At 35.4% G+C, this 22,145-nt stretch overlaps 1 pseudogene; it reads left to right on the top strand.

The window, feature by feature from the left end:
- The first annotated feature begins 370 nt into the window (after window positions 1-370).
- The window catches only part of LOC131148292 (uncharacterized), a 69,750-nt pseudogene continuing 47,975 nt past the window's right edge, over window positions 371-22,145 (top strand).

Raw genomic sequence — 22,145 nt, 5'->3', positions numbered from 1 at the left:
AGTGGCCAATACGACATGCATTTGGAGTAAATGGACGTAAAGACGATGTTCCTCCATGGTGACTTGGAGGAGCTTATTTACATGACACAACCAGAAGGGTTTTGCCAACCTAGACAAGAGTACTTAGTTTATAAACTAAAGAAGTCACTTTACGGGTTGAAGTAGTCTTCGAGGCAGTGGTACAAAAGGTTTGATGCCTATATGATCTGTATTGGCTACATGAGGTGTCGGTACAATTACTACGTCTATGTGAGAAGTCTTGAGGATGGTTCCCTTATATTTCTATTTCTTTATGTTGATGACATACTGATTGCTACTAAATGCGTGACTAATGTAAATCAGTTGAAACTCTATTGGAAAAGAGTTTGACATGAAAGACTTGGGTACATCCAAGACGATTCTTGGCATGGAGATTCGATGGGACAGAGCTACAAGGAGACCATGGTTGTCTCAGGGCAGCTATGTGGAGAAGGTGTTGGAGAGGTTTAGCATAACTAATGCTAAATCAGTGTACACAACATTGGCGAGTCATTTCAAGTTGTCTATTGTCCAGTGCCCTAAAACAGACGATGAGGTTCGTGACATGTCAAAGGTCCCCTATGCTAGTGCAATGGGGTGTCTTTTGTATGCCATGGTGTGTACAAGGCCAGACCTAGCATATGCTGTCAGTGTGGTCAGCAAGTTCTTTTTGAATCCAAGTCAACAACATTGGGATGCGGTTAAGTGGATTCTCAGCTATAATGGGTACAATCGGATACGACATCATGTTTAGTAGACAATAGAGTGATCCATTAGTGGTAGGGTATATGGATGCTGACTATGTAGGAGACTTTGATGATAGGAGGTCTACCATAGGGTACGTATTCAACCTTGTGGGAGTACCTATTTGTTGGAGGTCTATGGTGTGGTCACTTGTTGCCTTATCTACTATTGAGTCTAAGTACATGAAAGTGCATGACGCTGTTAAGGAAGCGTTGTGGCTCACAAGATTAGTCAAGGAGTTGGGTGTCCAACAAGGGTTCGGCTGTAGTGTGATAGTCAAAGTGTTATCTGCTTGGCAAAGAATAAGGTGTATCATGCGAGGACAAAACACATTGATCTGCAGTTTCACAGAATCAAGGAACTGATTACTTTAGGTGAACTTTTATTTGAGAAGGTTTACATGTTTGACAATGCAGCTGATATGTTGACAAAGTCGATCACAATGAAAAATCTCAAGTGTTGCTTGGACTTGATCGACGTCTCAGGGTGTTAGATAGGAGACGGTCCCATTCTACTGTCCCATGTGGAGCAGCGGGTATGCTTTCGGTTATCTCGTAAGTGGTGAATATTCACCAAGGTGGAGATTGTTGGAGATGTGACTCGTATTTGAGTGGAACATATGCACCTGGGAAAGCTTAGTGATGCAAAGAACAAGGAGCCTAGTTGCAGGATCAAACCGTCGACTAATTGGTCGATGGTATTAGATACGGTTTGCTCTCAGTATCAAACCGTCAATGGTTTCAGTCTGCAGGACAGCTCTCAACATTAAACCATAGATGATTTGGCTAAAACCATCAACGGTTTTGTTTCGGTGTAGGTCACAAAATTTAAATTGAGAGATTAGTATATTAGGGTTTTTGGAGGATTTTCCTCTGGGGATTGCTACAAGGGTGATTTTCATAGGTTCTAAGACTTATGTATGCATAAGGATTCATTTATAATTATATTTTGTAACCCTTCATGTAAGCTTGACATTGTGATAGTGAAAATTCAGTCGCTACTTCCGTGGACGTATGCACGTTACTAAACCATGTAAATCTTGTTCTTTGATTATTGTTTTCATTGATTCTCTTTGTGATTGATTGCTTGTTTCCGTATATTCATCATTGAGTGTTTGCATTGTTTGTTCTGGATTCTATTGTGCGGTTTTCGCTGCGCATTCGTATCAATAATTGATATCAAAGCGCCAGTTTCAACATTAACTATGTGACCCACATACTTATCTTGTATGAATTAACACATGTGATTCGTGTGTGTAAATACCTGTCATCTATGGATTAATGCATGGATTCACGCGGGCCTTTGAGACCAAAAGAAGAAACAACTCTACAATCATGCATTCCTTCTTTCTTTTCAAACTAAGTTTAGCTAATAGGAAGTATGATGTGTCTATTGAAGAATATATAACATATTTATTTTTTCTATATCTACTGAAAGACTGAAGACGCAACTTTTTCATGCAATCTTAATTTATAAAAACAAATGAATAAATTACAAACTTTTAAGTTATATTTGGTTCGTGCAATGTTTATTCCTAGTAATAGATTAGTAAGTACAATGGTTGGTTATAATTAGTTATACAAAAAAATTATGTTGCTACTATAAAACAAATAAGATAAAAAACTTTTTATGAATCCAAAATAAAAAATAGATAAGGAATAACCATTTCCAAATTTTACCATGGGAATGTTTATTCCTTTTTGTTACATGTTGGATGAAATATTAAGAAATATAGAAGGAAAGCTATTCCCTTTAGCTGCTCTCAAATTTCACATTGTATTTCATCTTATTTCAAGGAATAGTTATTTCGTAAACCAAATGTTATAATAGTGTTTTGGAATCATCAAAATAACTTATTTGAAAAAATACACTAATTATACAAGATTTGTATTAGGAGATTTTAAAGGTTCTGGAAGTATTTTCTTTTTTATAATGTGACTTTCATATCCCTTTTGTGCTTATTGTTGTATCTTACCTTTCTTCAAATATTTTACATTTTTGTTGTTGTACAATCTTATTCTGCAGGTACCCCAATTAGGACCACTTTACCTTTTGGGCAAAAGATATTCACCTCTCATAAGGTTTGATAAAAAGATAAAAACCTCCCCGAAGATTTCAAAAATGCCACAGACCTCTCTAGAGATTTGCTAAAAAGACATAGAGCTCTTGTTGTGTGTAATTCAACTGATTGCTAATTCTATTTTCAGATTTTAATTAATTCCAAACAAACCACAATAACAATCTGATTTTGTCCAAGCATCAACCACAATCACACCTAAACTTAAACCTGTTTATTTTGACGTGTGTGTGTGCTAATCCTGATAAAAAAAATATATGTTCACCAAATAATATTCAGCAAAAAATAACATGCCACAATCACAATCCACAAGAACACATTTACGTTGATCAGCCCAAAAATTGGCCTACATCCAAAGACACTATATTAAATCAGTGGAAATAAATACAAGTACACATAGATTTATCTTTTGGGATTTACTGATCTCCTCTGGAAATCAGCCCAAGAACAATCCAAGAAAGCCCCCCTTCACACCTGCGAATAACCCTAGGTTTCTTCTTATTGTTCTCCCCGATTTCCCTAAAAGAAAACCTTCCCAAGAAATAGATTTGTGCATTACCTTCCTTTACCTGCGCGTGAACCTCCGCTGGAGGTTGGAGATCCCCCCAACGCTGAACGCCCTCCTTTCGTCTCCTTCTCTCGTGCGACCCTCGCTCTCCCGCGCAGCTGAAGAAACCCTCGGCTGCAAGTGCCCTCTCTCAGCTATGGAAGGCTCTCACGGCTGTGAAGAAAAAGAAAACTCGCGGCTCTGCAGGAGTCTCTCGGCTGTTTCTCTGAAGCTGAAAATAGAAGTTGAAGAAGTCCTTCACCCCATCCCTCTGCTGTTTGTCTTTACATTTACAATTAATGAAGACAAATTACATCCATGCCCCTCCACTAACAAAAAAAATACATACAACCACTGGATCTCCCATAGAATGGACAACTCAGATTAATTTAAGCTTGACACTCCAACAATTCTCCACCTTGGCAAGCTTGTGACCGTTGCACCTCCTTAGCGTCTCTTATGGCGGTTCCTGCAAAACAGACACTAGAAACTTCTAAGGTTAACCAAGTTCGAACAATGTTCAAACTTGGATTTAGGTACTGCTTTAGTCATCATATCCGAAGGATTATCCTCCATTGGAATTTTTCTTACTTTTATTTCTCCACTAGAAATAATATCTCTCACAAAATGCAGCCTAACATCTATATGTTTGGACCTATCATGATAAACATGATTCCTAGCCAAATGAATAGTGCTTTGATTGTCACAATAAATAGTAACAGTTCCACTATACATTCCTACCTCTAGGCATAGTCCTTTTATCCATGTAGCCTCCTTAAAGGCTTCAGTCATGGCAATATATTTAGCCTCCGTGGTAGACAAGGTTACCACCGACTGCATATGAGATTTCCAACTAATACCACTACCTAAAAAACAAAAGACCATACCAGACAAAGACTTCTTGGTATCTAGATTTCTAGCATAGTCAGAATCTACATATCCTTTTAATCCTATTTCACAATGTATATCCTTTTTACCAAATATTAATCCTTGCTGTTTTGTTCCAGACAAGTATTGAAAAATTTGTTTCAAAGCATGCCAATGTGGTTTTCCAAGTTTGCTCATAAATCTACTCACTTGACTTACAACATAAGATAAATCAGGTCTAGAACATACCATAGCATACATTACACTACCAATCATACTAGCATAAGGTGTTCTATTCATAAACAGTGACTCATTTTCAGTTTCAGGACACTGTTTTCTAAACAATTTAACATGTTGTGCAACAGGAATAGAAGTAGATTTAACATGACTTATTCCAAATCTTTTTAATACCTTTGAAATATAAGACTTTTGAGATAAGTAGATAATCTTTTTATTCCTTTCTCTAGTTATTTCCATACCAAGTATTCTTTTAACATGTCTTAAGTCTTTCATTTCAAATTCAAATTTAAGCATGCACTTAACTTGATTTAACATATCCATGTCTCCATAAGAAACCAACATGTCATCAACATATAATAGCAAATATATATATATGACATTTATCACATGATTTAAAATAAATAAAACCATCATAATTGCTTCTACATAAATCATTTTGAATCATGTAAGAATCAAATCGTTTATACCATTGTCTAGGTGATTGTTTCAACCCATATAAAGATTTCTTTAATAAACATACATGATTTTTATTCATTTCCGTATCAAAGCCCTCGAGAGGTTGCATATAAATTGTTTCTTCTAAAGTACCATGTAAGAAAGCAGTTTTAACATCAAGTTGTTCCAAATGCAAGTCATGTTCAGTAAAAAAAGATAATAGAATTCTAATTGAACTATGCTTGACAACAGGGGAAAATATTTCATTATAATCTACCCCTTCCCTGTGTTTAAATCCATTAGCCACTAACCTAGCTTTATATGTAGGTGGTTCAACTCCAGGGATTCCCTCTTTCCTCTTAAAGATCCACTTGGATCCTATGAGTTTCTATTTTTTCGGTCTAGGTATCATCACCTATGTCTCATTCTTGTTTAGAGACTCCATTTCTTCTTGCATTGCAAGAATCCATTTTTTAGCCTCTTTACTATCCATGGCCTCTCTAAAAGTCCTGGGCTCCACCTCAATTTCTGTTTCAGCAACAGAAAGAGCAAAAGTTGTCATATCAGCTTCCCCCATACCTTTGAGGAGGTCTTATGACCCTCCTCTCCCTATCCTGTGCTAGAAGGTAAGTTTTACTTAATTTAGAGGTTTCCGTTTATGAGTTTTTCTCCTCAAAATCTGCAGCATCTGTTTCTAAATGGCTATGAGAAATGGAGGGTTGCTCCACCTTAAGTTGCGGGTCACTAGTATCGGAGTGCCTAACACTTTCATATGAATTTTCTGGTTTTCCCCCCATTTTAGTTTCATTAAAAACTACATCCCTGCTAATAATACATTTTTGTTTTCCAAGTTCTACAATCCAGAGCTTCTAGCCTTTAACCCCCTCTGGGTATCCCACAAAAATGCATTTAATAGCCCTAGGCTCTAATTTATCTGTTTACCAAATATAATTTTATTTATTAATTTAATTTCTTAAATTACATAGTTCTTTGCATCCTTTTGCCTTGAATGGATTTATATATATCGAGCATATTGTGCATTATTTATGTGTAAATTAGAATGTACCATTTAAGTTAATATATTAGGGACTTATATTAAATTTATTAGTGGTTGGAGGGGCTTGGATGAGATGAAATTGTATGTCTAATGTAGGCATAAGCTATGCACCCAAAAACTTTTAAACCCTGATAATCAGCAGGTTTACCCGACCAGATTTCTTGAGGGGTTTTATAATTTAAATGTAACGACCTGCTTAATAAACTGGGGGGTTTTTTTTTTTTCCATATAATAATATTCTACATGCTCTGATACCATACTGAGGAAAAACCCATTCATAAACCTAAGCAGCAAGAAGCGAAAGTCATACAAGCATAACCATAACCATTATATACAATATCAATACCAGAGTGCTACCATGTTTTTCCCAAAATATACACATATATCTACTTTCCCAAAATACCCTCAACTAGTTAGGGTAATACAAAAATGCTCCCAAAAATGATACTCACTCTCTATCAGGGCACTACTGAAACCCTTCTATTTGTGAGCCTGGTCTGCTTACCTACCTAGATCACCTGAAAAATATATCAACACTGGGATGAGCCAATGCTCAGTAAGGAGAAATATGCTATTACTAGTGTGTGGCAAATGAACTACTACATATATATATATATATATATATATATATATATATATATATATCCTGAAATATGATTCCATATAAACATGAATAACTGAATAAAAAGTACAGTACCAATAATAAAATACACCACCCCTTTTCCCTATTACTTAACATACATTATTATGGTTACAATTGAAAGTACTTCTAGTGTACATAAATATGGTCCCTGTTTCTGAAAATCCGTACGTAAGTAATAGTAATTGAAACTGTTCCCTGTGGCTATTTGTGTGTCATGACTTGCCCCCCTTCCATGACAGGGTTGTGCGACCCGTATGCTGGATTTACCCTGACTGGCCAACCAGGAATAAATCACCGAACTCCGTCAGTTGACCTGCCCATCTCAACCCATATCTGGATAGGGAGCCTAACCTCTTCAAGGGCCTAGGTGGTCAACCTTACCACGTATTATCTGAATAGGTGGTTGTACTAAATAAGTAACATAGTATCTGTAACAACGGTACCGTACTCTGTAGCTGCAAGTCCAACAGGGTCCGATATCATATAATATATTTCTATATATATATCTTTATCTAATTTATCATGATTCTAAAGTACTGAAATAACCATGATGTTACATAAACTGTACTGTAAATTTGAGAACTGCATAATCATAATACTGTAACTGCATAATCATAATACTGATGTTCATATAATCATGGTACTGAAGTTTCGTAAAATCAGAATATTGAAATATCGTAAAACATATCTCTGTATTGTATTCATAATCACAAGCCACACATTACTTAAATACATAATTTTCATCATATATTAAACTGTATAATATTTTAGAAATGCCTAGCATAGCATATTTCCCTTACCTGACTACTGGAAAGCCCCTAGGGAATACAAGCCTAACACCCGCAGGGCCTCCTACAAAACACCCTGAAACCAACATATGCCAGAACATAATATCAGTATCTTTCCATCTATATCATTTCCTATAATTGCCAGAAAGCCAAAAACTAGCTAAAAGGCCTTACCCTAAATTTGGGATGAAATCCAACTTCGTTTTCTTGACGATCCGCTCTGGCAGTCTTATAGAGAACTCTGCCAAGAGCGTCGTGGTAGCTTCAAATTGTTGATCCGGCGACTAGTGGGGTGGGAAACGAAGAGAGAAGGGAGAGAGAGTCATAGGAGAGAGAGAGAGAGAGAGAGAGAGGAGAGAGAGAGCGGTGAGAGAAATGAGAAATATCCCGGTTTTCCTCCTTAAATACTGCCAGATTCGTCGATGAGACACGTCACTTCGTCGACGAATCCTTTAGTAAATTCGTTGACAAAGCCCTGTATTCGTCGAAGAAATTAAGACCACCTCGGACCCTCTCCCAGTATTTTCTCGTCAACAAAACCCTGTGTTCGTCGACGAAATTCTGAAGACCTTCGTCGACGAGACCGTCTGTTCATCAACGAAGCTGGGCAATTTCTTGAAATTTTGATTATTTAATATTATGTCCAAAATGCAATGTTGTCGACGAATGCTCTGCGTTTGTCGACGAAGTTTATGGCCTCCTTCTGTTTCTGTATCTATTTTCTCTCCCTCTTATTATTAAAATGCTATTATTCTTCAGGTCACTATATTAAAGCTATGGAAGGACACCTATTAATAAGGTATACAACAGTGGTCACTGCCTCTGCCCAAAAGGTCTTGGGCAGACCTGAAGTGGCTAACATGCATTTTACCCTTTCCAAAATAGTCCTATTCATCCTTTTAACTAATCCATTCTGTTGGGGAGTATCCCTAACAATCCTATGTCTAGCTATGCCCTCAGCTTTACAAAATTTAGAAAATTCATTTGACAAGTATTCTAATCCATTGTCTGTTCTGAGTGTTTTAACTTTTCTGCCAACTTGATTTTCAACTAAGGTTTTCCATTCTTTAAAATTTTCAAAAGTATCACTTTTATGTTTTAGAATATAAACCCATACTTTCCTAGAAAAGTCATCTATAATTGACAAAAAATACCTAAAACCACCATGAGAACTAACCGTAGCAGGCCCCCACAAGTCTGAATGTATGCAATCAAGAGTCTGTTTCGTGGTGTGAGTGGACTTCTTAAAACTAAACCTAGTAGACTTACCCAAGACACACTTCTCAAAGAATGACAATTCCTCAAGTTTCCTATCTCCAAGGAGCCCTTGTTTCTCTAGCTCCTTTAGGCCTTGTTGGCTAGCATGTCCTAGCCTCCTATGCCACAAGGAAACCTGATTTTCTACCCTGTGATTGATAGGTGAAGCCTCACCAATCACTGTCTTTCCTACCAAGGTGTACAATCCATTCTTTAGCACCCCTTTCATCACTACTAGTGAACCTCTACAAACTCTTAGGCTACCTCCTTCAGACTTAAACATGTACCCTGTCTTATCTAAGCTACCAAGAGAAATCAAGTTTCTCTTTAGCTCAGGTATGTACCTCACATCTCTTAGCACTCTTTCCATCCCATCATGCATTAGAAGTCTTACAGTCCCAATACCTCGTATTTTACATGACTTATTGTTTCCTAGGATAACATGACCTCCTTTTAAGCATGTAAAGGACTCAAACCAATTTTTCAATGGACACATGTGGAAGGAACATCCTGAATCTAATATCCATTCTTTTCCCGAATCTCTATCAGAGACATTCAACACTTCTGCACTATCATACCCATCTAAAACTGCAGCTGCCTTACCCTTTGATTCAGAGGTGGTGGCATTTGCACCTTTTTTCCTCTCAGGGCAGTCCCTCTTAAAATGTCCTTCTTTGTGACATGCAAAACATTTTAGTACCTTCCTCTTAGACTTTGATCTAGACCTCTTGTCTTTTCCTTTCTTGTTCCTCTTTTCAGACCTACCTCTCACATTTGACCCTTCCCCTAACCCTGATTTAGACTCAAACTTAGTGTGCAATTCCCTAGAGTGCAAAACGGCTTGCACATCTTCTAAAGTCAACCTCTCTCTAAATCATAGTTTCTTTAATATTTTCATATGTGGATTCAAGAGAACTCAATAAAAGAATTTCCTGGTCTTCTTCATCTATACTAATATCAATATTAGTAAGATCCAAAAGAATTTTATTAAATTCATCTAAATATTCATCAATCGATGTTCTAGGGGTCATTCTAAAGGTGTAGAGTCTAGTCTTCTTATGGAGTCTATTTGTTAGGGATATTGTCATGTACAAACTTTCTAGTTTTGACTAAACTCCAGCTGCCGTATCCTCATTGGCAACTTCCCTAAGCACTTTGTCTCCTAAGGACAAGATAATGGCACTATGTGCCTTTTGGAGGATTTCGGGCTTCACTTTGTCGGCGGAGGGTAAACCTAGTTTCCCCTCTTGTGAAGTGGAGGCCCCTTTCTTTTCTCCAAGAAGAACCTCCTCAAGTCCCTGCTGTACCAAGATGGCATGCATCTTAATCCTCTATAAACCAAAGTCATTTTTCCCAGTGAATTTTTCTATTTCAAACCTAGCAGTCCCCATCACATAGCTAGGCTCTGACACCACTTATTGTGTGTAATTCAGTTGATTGCTAATTCTATTATAAGATTTTAATTAATTCCAAACAAACCACAATAACAATCTGATTTTGTCCAAGCATCAACCACAATCACACCTATACTTAAACCTGTTTATTTTGAAACGTGTGTGTGCTAAGCCTGATCAAGAAAAATATATGTTCACCAAATAATATTTAGCAAAACATAAACATGCTACAATCGCAATCCACAAGAACGCATTTACGTGGTTTGGCGCAAAAATTGGCCTACATCCACGGCAGAAACTCACCTCTAGAGACAGTATATTAAATCGGTGGAAATAAATACAAGTACACACAGATTTATCTTTTGGGGCTTACTGATCTCTTCTGAAAATCAGCCCAAGAACAATCCAAGAAAGCCCTTCTTCGCACCTGCGAATTACCCTAGGTTTCTTCTTATTGTTTTCCTTGATTTCCCTAAAAGAAAACCTTCCCAAGAAATAGATCTGTGCATGACCTTCCTTTACCTGCTTGTGAACCTCCGCTAGAGGTTGGAGATCCCCCCAACGCCAAACGCCCTCCTGCCGTCTCCTTCTCTCGCGCGACCCTCGCTCTCCCACGCGGTTGAAGAAACCCTCGGCTGCAGGTGCTCTCTCTTGGATATGCAAGGCTCTCGTGGTTGTGAAGAAAAAGAAAACTCGCGGCTCTACAAGAGTCTCTCGGCTGTTTATCTGAAGCTGCAAATAGAAGTTGAAGAAGTCCTTCCCCCCATCCCTCTGCTTTTTGTCTTTACATTTACAATTAATGAAGGCAAATTACATCCATACCCCTCCACTAACAAAAAAAATACAGACAGCCACTGGATCTCCCATAGAATGGACGGCTCAGATTAATTTAAGCTTGACACTCCAACATCTCTCTTTAAAAAACTTAATTTTTTTTTTCCTTTTTATCAAATACAAAAGGAATTTTTGTATCTTTTTGACAAACCTCAAGGGAGATCTGTGAAATTCTTAAAACCTTAGGGGGGTCCTTGAAATTTTTGAAACTCCACGAAAGGACATTATCTTTTTGTCAAAACTCATGGGACGTAAGTGTCTTTTGCCTTACCTTTTTAAAGACTTTTCATCCAATTTTCCTTATTGATGACCTTTTGGCTATATCCACTATCTCTTCTCTTGCTATAAATTAATTTTTATTTCTCCCTTTATTTCACCTTTTTAGTTTCATTTTAATTAAAATTTTGTTAAGAAAATCTCCTTTTTTTTTTTTTCACAAACATTTCGAAAAGAGTTATCCTATATTTTAAAGAGGTCTTAAATTTGGATTTGTATGAATTTTTAATACCAAATTATGTTGAGTTAATTTCAAAACCATGATTCAAGAAAAATATTTCTAAAATTTGTTTTAATGGGCCATTTAAAGTCCATTTAGAAATATTTTTATATTAAAAACCTTAACCCTCTATTTTAAAGTATAAATTTTATATCTTAAATTTAAATTTATATAAATTTGAACAAAATTTAATATATAATAACATTAATTTTTTTTTAAATTCATACAAATTTAAATCAAAAGTTTGAAACCGTTACTTTTAAATACGATTTAGAATATAAATATGTCAATATATGTTTATATACTCTACTAATAATTAATGTATTCATTTCTTCTATTTTGTATTAATGGTGACAAATGAGGGATGAAATTAGTGTGCCCTTTTGGCCCACACCCAATTATAACATATACAAAATCATTACAATAGTGAAAGCACTCTCACGCAATCTCATAGAATGCTGAGATCATGATGACCTTGTCGCGTCCCACAGGTAGGCCCGACTATCTGAGTTGACTCGGTCTTTGTTGATGCTTTCAGGAAAGAGCCATGCATGTACAAGAGAGAGAGAGAGAGAGAGAGAGAGAGAGAGAGAGAGAGAGAGTGGGGCCTAGGTCAACGTAGAAAGTACAAAGTCCCGCGTCCGTTTTCGAACGGTGGAAATGGAATCCCTTCCTTTCCTGAAGAAATGGACACTGGAAGAACTTGGTTGGTGAGCTGTTTGGCTAGGAGATGGGTTTGGTGAGCTGTTTGGCTAGGAGGAGGGCTTGCTGGACCTTTTCTCTCTCTTTAGTAGTTATTGTCAAATGGCCCACACCTTACAAGCCACGTTGCACATCATGGGCCCACATCGTCAGACTTAGATGGGCTCATTACCTCTTATGAAAAATTATACAAAAAATTTACGCTTTGGAATATGCATTTCAAATTCTAAATTTAAAATTAGATAGATTTTAATATAATTTTATGTTATATTTATTAGTGATAATAATTATTTGCATTATATTAGAATAGATAAGTCTTTTTCCCTTTTATTCTTGTAGGAGTCATCTTTATCTCTTATAGAACCCTAATAATTCAATGAAAGTTTTTTCTTTTCCTAATATTTTGCTCTCCTTTGATTCGATTTGGTTTTTTAACGAATTCTAGCTGTTGGCAAATTTGGACGTGCTTTACTTTTGGTTTGAGTTTGACTTGTGATTTGCTGGATTCTCGCTTGGCTCGGTATTGGCAAGTTTCATTTCTCTTTTGTCATTCTCAAATTAATTTGTTTCTTATATCTTGGGTATATTTGTTATTGTTCGTTATGACTACTGAATGAGATGATTCTCTACAATCTATTAGTTTGCGGTTGGATGATAAAAAATATTCTTATTAGAGTTATGCAATGAGAAATTTCTTAAAATATAAGAAGATGTGGAGTTATACCTTGGGTTTAGCTCGTAAACCTCTGGAGGGCGTTTATAAATATGAGGACTTATTGAATGCGTGGGATACTCATAAGTTTAAAGTTATTACTTAGATCAACAATTCTGTTGATAGTCGTATTGGGATTCAATTGGCGAAATATGAAACTATTAAGGAGGTTTGTGACCATTTGACAAGATTGCATGTTTGGTCTAACTTTGCTATTCAATATCAATTGGAGATGGATATTCGAGCACTTGAACAAGGAGGATAGGAGTATTCAGGATTTTTAATCAGCTATGACTGATCTTTGGGATCAATTGGCTCTTACACAATCTATGGAATTATAAAAGTTTGCTCCATATATTGCTCGTAGGAAAAAGTAGCAATTGGTCCAATTTTTTATGGCTCTCCATGATGATTTCGAGGGCATTCGGGGATTGATTTTACATCGCATTCCACTGCCTTTAGTTGATTCGGTGATCAGTGAGTTGTTGGCAGAGGAGACTCGTCTCAAATCTTAGACTGGAAAAGGGAACATATCCCCAATCTGCATCCATTTTGGTTTTTCCTACTAAACCACCTTCCTTCAGTCAGAATTGATCTTCGCCTTGCCCTAACAATGAGTGCAACTTTTGTAAGGAGAAGGGACATTGGAAGATTGAGTGTCCAAAATTATTGAATAAGACTCAAACTTCACAGTCGTGGTGAAATTGAGGAAAGTCATCTCAATGTTTAGGGGGTCTAATGCCCCAGCAGTGGCGACTGGGAGGGCACCAGTCTAATACAACAGTTGTTGCCCTTTCATCGGATAAGTCCGGGAATGATTCCTCATTTGATCATCGAATGAGTTCCTTTGCAGAACAGTTCCAACATTTTCTTTCTTCACAACCATATACCATGTCCACTCCATCTATAGTAAATTTTTCTCTGTATACTCCTTCAGGTATGAAATTAGGAATAACTTCCCAAGACCGGGGGGGGGGGGGTGAATTGGATTCTTTTTTATTTTAATAATTTTTGAGCTTTGCTTATGACACCAAGAAAAACTCAATTAATAACTGATAATCACACTTAAAAATACTGAAATTTAAATTCACAAGCCAATCAATTAAACTAAAACAATTCAAACACTCAAGTAAGAATATTAGTACGTTTATCAATTTCCTTGTAGATGTTCACAACCTTGTTTGAATAACCTCTTCATATGTACTTCTCTTGATCAAGATTTCTGCAGATTAACCAATGTACTCCCTTTTGAGTTTCCGCAAACGGTTAATCAAAACGTACTTTCTAAATATCAAGAATCTTTCTTTATTTTTAACTTTAGAACCTGCAACCTACACTTTAACCACAACTTATATAGAAAATAGGAAGTAAAGAAGAGAGAAAGACACAAGGTTTTACGAGGTTCAACTTCAACATAGCCTACATCCTCGCCCTTGGCAAAATACTGAAGGGTTCCACTATATCAGTTCTGTTACCAGGCGGAACAACGCCTGTTTACAATCACCCTTAACTAAGGCTAGAGCTCACCTTCACCAAATAATATACCCTTGTTTGGTCAATGATCCAATAGCCTGGAATCGTCCAAAATATACAAGAGAAATATCAAGAAGTTGGTGTACAAGAGATGCTCACACAAAGAGCAAGTTAGTACAAATTGAAACTATGTACTTCAAAAGATAAATATCAAGAAAGAAATAGACTTTTGAAGCTTAACAGGATTTCACTAAATTCCTTTTCCCTAGATGAGAAATTAGTAATCTAACTTCAGGAATTGATGAGCAAGAATATCAGAATCACAGCACTTTCAGCTTGCAAGAGATTGATCAAGGAGAGACTTTGAGAGTAAGAGAACTTATGAGAGATTTTCAATGCTTGATGTGTTTTTGATTTACAAAAACCATGTATTTATAGGCTTCTAAACAAGTTTCCCTGTTGCAAGAGTTTCCTTAAAAAATTTCCCAAGTTATTAGAAAATTTGGAGCTCAAACAGCCATAATTTAAAAAATTAGATTTTTAAAAAATTTGCCCCTTGAACAGTGTTAAGATGTTTGAAGAGTTGAGTTCAGTCATCTGAAGTTCCTGAAACCCTTTAAAAAATGAACTAGACACAGGGTCAGATGTCTGAAGAGAGGGGTCAGACATCTGAGGTGTTGGGTTCAGATGTCTGAAGTATCGAGTTCATACGTCTGAACAACTACTGCCTATTTCATTTTTGTCTCAGAAAATCTTCAGACTTCTACACTTATTCTTCAGACGTATGAAGTAATTCTTCAGATGGCTGAACTTTATCTGAACATAAAGTTCAGCCATCTGAAGTTACCACTTCAGACATCTGAACTTAAAAGTCCAGTCATCTGAACAACCAAGAAACTTGTTTTAGAAAATATTTTTCATTAAAAATGATTTGCTCTCTTATTATGATTTTTACAAGACTTGTTTCAATGATCTTAAATAAGTCTTTAGGTCCTCATGATTTCTTGGAAAAGTTTCAAAACATATTTCAAACGATATTTAGCTTTGAAATACTTACAATATGTTTCCTAAGACTTTATATGCCATGCTTGAAATCTTTGGATTTTTGCTTGAGCTGGCTTTATCTGCAAATGTCTTAGTTTCTCTCTTGATCATTTGTTAGTTTATCTTCCTTGATGATCCACACTTGATCTTGATTTTCACTTGATCCATACTTGATCCATATTTCCTGAAACACAAAAACTCAACCTTTCCAAATTAAATTGTCCTTTGTTTGTTATCACCAAAATTGATTGAAAATACCTTGTTAGGCCAACAATCTACCCCTTTTTGATGATGACAAACAAGGAGTAAAGATAAAGGTTTTAAGTGAAATGAAATCCCCCCCTTACTATAATCATTAATAAGCAAGCGATGCAAATAGCCATGTAGATGAAGTACTCCCCCTTACTATAGGCATTAATAAGCAAACCATGGAAATAGCCATGTAGATGAAGTACTCCCCCTTACTATAGGCATTAATAAGCAAGCCATGGAAAGTTCATCATATATCCATGTCAGTTTAAGTTCACATAGTTCATCATATCACATAGTTCATCATATATCTCAGTTTAAGTTCCCATGTCAGTTTAAGTTCACATAGTTCATCATATATCTTAGTTTAAGTTCACATGAGTGTCCATATATTTTAAGTTCATCTATTCTTTATTTATTTTATCTTTACTAAGCACTCTCTCCCCCTTTGTCATTAGTAAAAAAGAGTAACAAGATTATGAAAAACCATCAAGAAGTCATTATTATAACAAGATGTAGTCAATGCAAAGTAGCATCTATAGATCAACTCAAAATATCAATACATAGAAGTTTCATGTGTACCCTTACAAAAACAGACATGTGACCAAAAAAGCTGCATTGCATCATGATTACAGACATCTGAGGTACATAAGTCTTGATACTTTGTTACAGACAAAAAGTTTCATAGTCTTATTCTTCTTCTTTCTTTTTTTGTAGAGTCATCATCATCATCTCCACTTTGAGGAGCGGAGCTAATATCCATGGGATCACTTCCCTTAGAAGATTTTGCCTGATATTGTTCTATATGAGTGACCCGCTTATCAAGTGATGTGACTTTTTCTTTAATATTATGAAGTCCAGTGCGTACTTCAGATGAAAAGATGGATAAATCCCTTTGAAAGCATAAGAACCATGAAGGTGTGTCTTGAGATAAACTAAAGTCCTATGTAGAAGAAGATTGTGCTGCTGTTGATACTGGTGCTGAGGCTGAGGTTGAGGTTAGAGCTGAGGCAGGTGTTGCATGTTGAGTCCTTCCTGTTTTCAAGTACCATCATGAACTCCCTTTGTCATACCCCATTTTCTTTAGGGAAGTCTCATTGAAAAGATCATATCGGGTTCTTTTTATGAAGAATTCAGTACTATTGGTAATATGAAGATGATTAAAGAGAAGAGTAAGAATTCCTCCATAAGGAGAAGTAACTCAAGAAGATTCTAGTTTGGTCCACATCCACCTAATGATTAAACTAGCCAAGTCTAGTTTCTTTCCTTTAAGAGGACACCAAAGAAAAAAACATTCAATATAGGAAAGATGATCAAAAGAGTCTTGTTTAGGTAGGATATTGTTTGACACGAGTTTGTGTAGAATATGACCTCTTAAGCTTAATTGTTTGTATACCGGAGGATGCCCAAAATAGATAGGTTCATTTTCCATAATCATTGGAAGAAAAGCTTCGATAGGTTCATTTTCCATAATCATTGGAAGAAAAGCTTTAGGAGTGAATCCTTGTTCTAGGATCCAAGATTGAGCAAACATAGGACAGTTAAAATCACTTGGAGTAATTTTGAAAATGAGGGACAATATTTCAGAATTTAGCAAAATTTTCTTTCCTTTAACTTCTGAAGAAAAAAATCCTCTTTTCATTTGTCATATTAGCATAGAAAATTTTGACAAGATGGGGAAAACATCCTTTGGGTTGTTGGGTGATGAAATTAGATAAAACCAATGGCATGAAATAATGGAAGAATATCTGGAAACTCAGTATTGAAGAATGAAACATCTAGAATTTTACCTAAGATTGGTTCTACTGTTCTTAGTGAAGTACGATAACGGGTTCGAGCTCGAGGAGCCACAAGCCACTTGTCGAGGTTTTGAGCATCTTTCCCCGATGAGGAACCTTTGTTGGTAGTCTTCTTGATTCGAGGCATGGAGATACTCGATTTTGGATGCCCTAGGTTTCGTGGGGTGAATCTTTGAAGAGTAGAAGCTTTTAGATTGAAGTAAGGATGAGAAAAGATGGAGAGGGAGGTGTTCGGATGAGTGGAGCAAGAAACTTCAGAAGTCTGAAATTAGGGTTTAGTCCGTTAGTTATATATAAACCCTGCGACTTTAGATGTCTGAAGATTTTAAAGCCTAGAATTTGAAGAGACAGTAGGCTCCTAGACGTCTAGAGTTCTGGGTTTAGTCATTTGAACCTGTTTGCTATAGTGTTCAGACGTTTGGGGTGTGAAGTTCTGACGTCTGAAGTGTAGAAGAATGTTGAAATTTCATTTTTAATATACTTCTCTGCTATGAATTAGCCCAAGTTCTCTCCTAATTTGTATAAATCTTTCTTCACTTAAGGGTTTTGTAAATATGTCAGCCCATTGATCACTTATATTTATAAATTCAAGAATTATATCCTCTTTTTGAACATGAACCCTCAGAAAATGATGTCTTATGTCTATATGTTTAGTTCTTGAGTGTGAAATTGGATTTTTAGATATATTTATGGCACTTGTGTTATCACACTTTATTGTTATTGTTTTATACTCTAGATCGAAGTCTTTTAATTGTTGTTTCATGTATAAGATTTGTGCACAACAACTTCCGGCTGCCACATATTCAGCTTCAGCGGTTGATAAGACTATAGAATTTTGTTTCTTTAAGAACCATGATACTAATGATTGTCCTAGCAAGTGACATGTGCCACTTGTACTTTTTCTATCAATCTTACATCCAGCATAATCAGCATCGGAGTAACTTATCATATTAAAATCAGTGTCCTTTGGATACCATAAACTTAGATCAAGTGATCCTACCATGTACCTAAGAATTCTCTCAATGGCTGTTAGGTAGGATTCCTTAGGTGCTGATTGAAATCTAGCACACATACACACACTAAACATAATATCAGGCCTACTAGCAGTTAAATATAGTAAACTACCAATAATTCCTCTATAGTGTGTTATGTCTACTTGTTTTCCTTTTTCATCTCTATCAAGACTTGTGGATGTACTCATAGGAGTTCCTATGGGTTTACTTTGTTCCATATCAAACTTTTTGAGCATATCCTTGATGTATTTAGTTTGATTTATAAATGTTCCATTTTTAGCTTGTTTAATTTGTAATCCTAGAAAATAATTTAGCTCCCCCATCACACTCATTTCAAATTCTTTTTGCATACATGTGACAAAGTCTTTGCATAGATCTTCATTTGTAGCTCCAAATATAATATCGTCCACATATATTTGAACTATTAGCATATCTTTGTTTTTAGATTTAATGAATAAAGTACTATCAACCATTCCTCTTGTAAATTCAATTTTAAGTAAAAATTTACTTAACCTCTCATACCAAGCTCTTGAAGCTTGTTTCAAACCAAAAGAGCTTTTCTTAGTTTGAATACATGATTTGGATTTTTAGAATTTTCAAAACCTGGAGGTTGTTTGACATACACTTCTTCATTTATATATCCATTTAAGAATGCACTTTTTACATTCATTTGATATAACTTAAAATCCTTATGCGCTGCATATGCTAGGAGTATCCTAATTGCTTCCATTCTTGCCACAGAGGCAAAAGTTTCATCATAATCAATTCCTTCTTCTTGATTATATCCTTGTGCTATTAGCCTAGCTTTATTTCTTACAACAACTCCATTTTCATCATTCTTATTTCTAAACACCCATTTAGTTCCTATGATTGATTTATCTTTGAGTTTAGGTATAAGTTCCCACACTTGACTTCTTTCAAATTGATTTAGTTCCTCCTGCATAGCTATAATCCAAGAATTATAACTTAAGGCTTCTTCAATGTTTTTGGGTTCATCTTGGGATAAAAAGGCATAATGGTTGCAAATATTTTTTAGTGAAGCTCTAGTAGTTATTCCTTTTGAGGTTTTACCAAAAATTTGTTCTTTTGGGTGATTTTTATCATATTTCCATTCTTTAGGAAGTTTCAGATTTTCTGTAAGGTTTTCATTACTATTTTCTTCTTTTATTTCAAGGTCTTTTTTTTTTTGTGGAGTGTCTTCTTCTTCATCATTCTTATCTTTAATGTCATGATTATTTGATTCATCAAATGTTAGGTGTGTTGATTCCATAATGGTAAAAGTTCTTTTATTATAAACCCTATAAGCTTTACTATTTGTAGAATAACCTAGGAAGATACCTTCATCCGACTTTGCATCAAATTTTCCTAAATCATCTTTAGTATTAAGGATAAAATATTTGCATCCGAATGCATGAAAGTAAGAAATATTATGTTTTCTACCTTTCCAAAGTTCATATGGTGTTTTGTCTATTTTTGATCTTATTGATACACTATTTACAATATAGCATGCTGTATTTACAACTTTTGCCCAAAAATATTTAGGTAGATTATTTTCATTAAGCATTGTTCTTACCATTTCTTGTAGAGTTCTATTTTTTCTTTCTACAGCTCCATTTTGTTATGGAGTCCTTGATGCTGAAAAATTATGAGTTATTCCATGTTCTTTACAAAATTTATCAACTTCCTTATTTTTAAACTCTATTCCTTGGTCACTTCTAAAACTTGTTATATTATAGCCTTTCTCATTTTGTAATTTCTTGCATAAGGTTATTAAAAGGTTACAAGCTTCATCTTTGTTTGCTAAAAATATTACCCAAGTAAATCTGGAATAATCATCTACTATTACAAAAGAATATTATTTTCCTCCTAAACTTAAGGTTCTAGTTGGACCAAATAAGTCTAGATGCAAGAGTTCTAAAGGTCTTTTGGTAGATATGTATTTTTTCTTTTTGAAACTTGTTTTTACTTGTCTTCCCTTTTGGCATGCGTCACACATCTTGTCTTTTATGAATTTATTATTTGGTAGTCCTTTTACAAGATTTTTCTTAGATAATTTGGATAGTAGGTCCATGCTTGCATGTCCTAGTTTCCTATGCCATAACCAACTTACTTCATTCATAGCTATCAAACAAGTTATATTTTGATTTGCTAATTTCTCAAGATTTATGCAATAGACATTATTTATTCTATGAGCTATAAACAGAGTTTCTTTGTTTTTAGGATTTTGGATAACACATTTTTCTTTCATAAAAATTATTTCGAACCCTTTGTCACTTAGTTGACTAATGCTTAAAAGATTATGTTTTAGTCCTTTCACTAATAGCACATTATCTATAGTGAGTGAAGGTTCTTCACCAATTTTTCCGATGCCAATGATTTTACCTTTGGCATTGTCGCTGAAAGTGACATATCCCCCATCATTTTGTTTTAATGTAGTGAACTTGGTCTTGTCACCGGTCATGTGCCTTGAGCACCCGCTGTCCAAGTACCATTTGTCTATTGTCGTTGTTGTCCTAAGGCAAACCTACAATGAGGGATACTATATGTTAGTTTTTGGAACCCAAATTCTTTTGACTTTCTTTGTTTTGTTGTTAGTTCCACTATTGGCTTTCCATTCTCCTTGAACTTTAACATACTTTCTTTTTAATGGACAATTAAAAATTACATGACCTTTATTCTTGCACATATAGCAAGTGGTGTGTTCATATTTGTTGTTTGATGAAGTGCTAGCATAGTATTTAGCTTCCTTAACAAAGTATTCCATGTATAACTTTTTATTTCTTTTATTTTCTTTACCGTTGTAGCCTATTCCTTCTTTGTTCCCATGAAGCCTTTGCTGTCCAATCATCTTTTCAAAGTTTTCTTTACCTAAATCTTGTGTTGCTATATTTATTTCTTCTTCCAACTTCTTAATATGAGAATTATTTTCTTCTTCAATAGCTTTGAATGATTCAAGTTGCTTCACTAGTTCTTTATTTTGATCTTTCAAGGTTATATTTCTCTTAGAAATTTTTATGAATCTTTTATGTAGTGAGAATAACTCAGCTTGTAATTCCTTATAAGAAGACAAACTATCACACGACTCATCACAAGACTTATTTTGAGATTCGGTTAAAGAGTAGAAAGAATTTACCTCTTCATCATTTGCCATGAAACATATATTTGCCATCTCTTGTTCACTTGTTTCGATTTCAGTTTCACTGGAGTTTGAGTCATCCCAAGTAGCCTTCATAGCTTCCTTCTTTTTCTTCTTGTTTTTCTTGAGCAATGGGCAGTCCGGTTTGATGTGCCCTGGTTTTTTGCAATGATAACATATTGGTGGTTCATTCTTACCTTTATTTTCTTTTCTACTTGTCTCTCCTTTTTTGGGTTTCTTTTTATTGAACTTTCTGGGAAACCTTTTATTCCTTTTGTAGAATTTTCATAGTCTCTTAGTAATGAATGCTAATTCATCTTGATCTAAGTCACTTGTTTAACTTTCTTCTTCACTAGTGCTGTGGCTAGATGCTTTTAGTGTTATGGATCTTTTATGTTTTGGTTCAGGATTCCTTTCTTTTAAGGCCATTTCATAGGTGAAAAGTGAGCCTATTAGTTCATCTAGAGAGGTAGTGTTAAGATTTCTACCTTCCGTGATAGCTGTAGCCTTTGGTTCCCATATAGAGGGAAGGCCTCTGAGAATTTTTCTGATCATTTCATAGGTAGTATAGGTTTTTCCTAAGGTGCTTAAGGAGTTTATTATGTGGGTAAATCTGGTGT

This window comes from Malania oleifera, chromosome 2, assembly GCF_029873635.1.
Source record: "Malania oleifera isolate guangnan ecotype guangnan chromosome 2, ASM2987363v1, whole genome shotgun sequence".
NCBI lineage: Eukaryota > Viridiplantae > Streptophyta > Magnoliopsida > Santalales > Ximeniaceae > Malania > Malania oleifera.
The sequence above is the reverse complement of the archived record's forward strand: the minus strand, read 5'-3'. Positions and strand labels throughout refer to the sequence as shown.